Consider the following 3,900-nt stretch of genomic DNA (forward strand, 5'->3'; position numbering starts at 1 on the left):
GGCCTGGACGTGGCTGAAGCCGGCCGGTCCCGTGCTCAGCGCCCCAACCAGCGCAGTGACCTACCTGGCAGCCGCCAAGGTGTCCTGGCCCTTGGAGCCAGCGCGCACTCTTGGCCTCTCCCTGCCTCAGCCGCTGCCTCTCTTTCCACCCAGGGGATGTTGTTATTCCAGTGTCAGAGGGGAAAGTCAGGGCCCAGAGAAGTTAAAGGCCCCACCTGAGCTCTGACAACTAAAAATGGGGTGCAAAACCGGAATCCAGGTTTACCGAGGTGTACTGCAGCCTCCAGCAGAGCTTTCCACATCTTACGTGGAAAGTCTCTCAGTCGTGTCTGACTCTTCGTGATCCCATGGACTGTAGCCCGCCAGGCTCCTCTGTCCATGGGTTCTCCAGGCAAGAATACTGGAATGGGTTGCCATGGCCTCCTCCAGGGGATCTTCCCCACCCAGGAATCGAACCCGTGTCTCCTGAGACTCCTACATGGGCAGGCGGATTCTTGACCACTGAGCCACCTGGGAAGTCCCTTCCACATCGTAGACACTCAGTCAATCTGCACTGAATGTTTCCCTACTGGGGAACTGGAAGAATATGGTGGCCTGAGCAGTGGGGGCACCCTGGGAGTCTTTGGGAGCCCTGGGAGGTGTCAGGGCCCTGAGCATGATAGGGTTGGGGGACCCCAAAAGTAGGGAAGGGCAGGTCTCCTGGAGAGTGGAGGGGCAGTAGGAGCCTGGACTTGAGGAAGCTTTGAAGGCATAGGGTGTGTGTTGGGGCGGGGACACTAGCCAATGAGAGGGGAGTAATGAGGCTCCTCCTAGGTTTGAAATGGGGCAAGAGTGTCTGGAGACAAAGCCCCCAAGATGGAAGCCCGTGGGCAGAGTGCTACTCTAGTGACAGGAGGAATGGGGAGGGGTGAGAGAAGGCCTGTGGCCACCACTTTGTGGAGGAAGAAACAGGCAAAAGATGTGAACACAAACTTTACCAAAGAACATATACAGATGGCAAATAAGCATGTGAACCCTGCTTAATATGATTAGTCTTTAGGTAATACAAGTTAAAATCATGGCAAAATGCCACTACACACATATTAGCATGGCCAAAGTTAATTAAATGTCTGACCATACCAACTGTATGTGAAGTTGTCCAGGAAATGGAACTCTCATATACTGCTTCCAGGTTCAATACTTGTTCAGGGAACTAAGATGCCCCGTGGGGCAAGAAAAAAAATCGAGCACCCCTCTTAGCTGTAGCCATTCCTGAAAATAATTCTTTTGCCCCTTTTAGCATCACTTGGTTCATGGATGTAGGTCAGTCCCTCTAACAACCCCACCCAATTCTTATTAATTTAAGCAAATCTTTCTTTTCTTTAGGAGATTGTGGGTTAATTGACATAAAATTTCATAGGTTTTGAACCTGTGACAAAACCAGTTTCAATTTGCTCAACATGCAGCAAGTCAAATGATGAGACACCAAGATCTGCAGCAGAGAAAGGAAAGTGCCTCCCAAAAGGCACAGGGCTTGAGATATTTATGAAATAAAGAAGCAGAGTTGTCTTTGACCCAGGAAAAAGTGATTAGAGGTAGGGAAAAGGTGACCTAACAGGTGTTCTGTGCAGGTGTATGAGTTTTATGCTGCTTCAGGGGATGCATGTGCAAAAATGGAGGTGCACCATGATCTGAAGGTGGACCATGTGATGTGCAAAGGTTATTCATCATACCCCTGTGCAGGCCCAGTTTGGGGTTGGCTAACCAATCTTAGCCAGTTTGAACTGGACAAGATCTAACTCCAACTTCCTGAAAAACAACACAAAGCCCTCATTATTATAGCAACCCATATGTCAGAGGTGTGGTGACACCTATAGATAATAGGGAGTGGTGAAGGAGTCAAAAAATAATTAAGGCAAGTTTGGTCAGTGAAGGCAGGTTACAAAGCAGAGCGATCTTTAACAAGCTGTTCCCAAATCTGCAGTTCTGTAAGACAAGCTCAAGAATCTCTGTCACCAGGACAGAAACATTGACCCTATGGGGCACAGTTTCAAAGTGTTTACATCTGTGAGACTATCACTACACTCAAGACAGGGAACATAATCCTCACTGCCAAATGTTTTCTCCTGCCCCGTGTGACTCTTCTTTCCTTACTGCTGTCCTCCCACCCCGACACTGATATACTTTCTTGCACTGTGTATCAGTTTGCACTTTACTTGTTGTTGTTCAATTGTTCAGTCATGTCCAACTCTTTGTGACCCCATGGACTGCAGCATGCCAGGCTTCCCTGTCCTTTACCATCTCCCAGAGCTTGCTCAAACCCATGTCCATTGAGTGGGTGATGCCATCCAACCATTTCATCCTCTGTCATCCCCTCCTTCTCCTGCCTTCTATCTTTCCCAGCATCAGGGTCTTTTGTTTTGGGGAGGCACTTTCCTTTCTCTGCTGCAGATCTTGGTGTCTCATCATTTGACTTGCTGCATGTTGAGCAAATTGAAACTGGTTTTGTCACAGGTTCAAAACCTATGAAATTTTATGTCAATTAACCCACAATCTCCTAAAGAAAAGAAAGATTTGCTTAAATTAATAAGAATTGGGTGGGGTTGTTAGAGGGACTGACCTACATCCATGAACCAAGTGATGCTAAAAGGGGCAAAAGAATTATTTTCAGGAATGGCTACAGCTAAGAGGGGTGCTCGATTTTTTTTCTTGCCCCACGGGGCATCTTAGTTCCCTGAACAAGTATTGAACCTGGAAGCAGTATATGAGAGTTCCATTTCCTGGACAACTTCACATACAGTTGGTATGGTCAGACATTTAATTAACTTTGGCCATGCTAATATGTGTGTAGTGGCATTTTGCCATGATTTTAACTTGTATTACCTAAAGACTAATCATATTAAGCAGGGTTCACATGCTTATTTGCCATCTGTATATGTTCTTTGGTAAAGTTTGTGTTCACATCTTTTGCCTGTTTCTTCCTCCACAAAGTGGTGGCCACAGGCCTTCTCTCACCCCTCCCCATTCCTCCTGTCACTAGAGTAGCACTCTGCCCACGGGCTTCCATCTTGGGGGCTTTGTCTCCAGACACTCTTGCCCCATTTCAAACCTAGGAGGAGCCTCATTACTCCCCTCTCATTGGCTAGTGTCCCCGCCCCAACACACACCCTATGCCTTCAAAGCTTCCTCAAGTCCAGGCTCCTACTGCCCCTCCACTCTCCAGGAGACCTGCCCTTCCCTACTTTTGGGGTCCCCCAACCCTATCATGCTCAGGGCCCTGACACCTCCCAGGGCTCCCAAAGACTCCCAGGGTGCCCCCACTGCTCAGGCCACCATATTCTTCCAGTTCCCCAGTAGGGAAACATTCAGTGCAGATTGACTGAGTGTCTACGATGTGGAAGGGACTTCCCAGGTGGCTCAGTGGTCAAGAATCCGCCTGCCCATGTAGGAGTCTCAGGAGACACGGGTTCGATTCCTGGGTGGGGAAGATCCCCTGGAGGAGGCCATGGCAACCCATTCCAGTATTCTTGCCTGGAGAACCCATGGACAGAGGAGCCTGGCGGGCTACAGTCCATGGGATCACGAAGAGTCAGACACGACTGAGAGACTTTCCACGTAAGATGTGGAAAGCTCTGCTGGAGGCTGCAGTACACCTCGGTAAACCTGGATTCCGGTTTTGCACCCCATTTTTAGTTGTCAGAGCTCAGGTGGGGCCTTTAACTTCTCTGGGCCCTGACTTTCCCCTCTGACACTGGAATAACAACATCCCCTGGGTGGAAAGAGAGGCAGCGGCTGAGGCAGGGAGAGGCCAAGAGTGCGCGCTGGCTCCAAGGGCCAGGACACCTTGGCGGCTGCCAGGTAGGTCACTGCGCTGGTTGGGGCGCTGAGCACGGGACCGGCCGGCTTCAGCCACGTCCAGGC

The sequence above is a fragment of the Bos indicus genome, chromosome X (assembly GCF_029378745.1).
Source record: "Bos indicus isolate NIAB-ARS_2022 breed Sahiwal x Tharparkar chromosome X, NIAB-ARS_B.indTharparkar_mat_pri_1.0, whole genome shotgun sequence".
NCBI lineage: Eukaryota > Metazoa > Chordata > Mammalia > Artiodactyla > Bovidae > Bos > Bos indicus.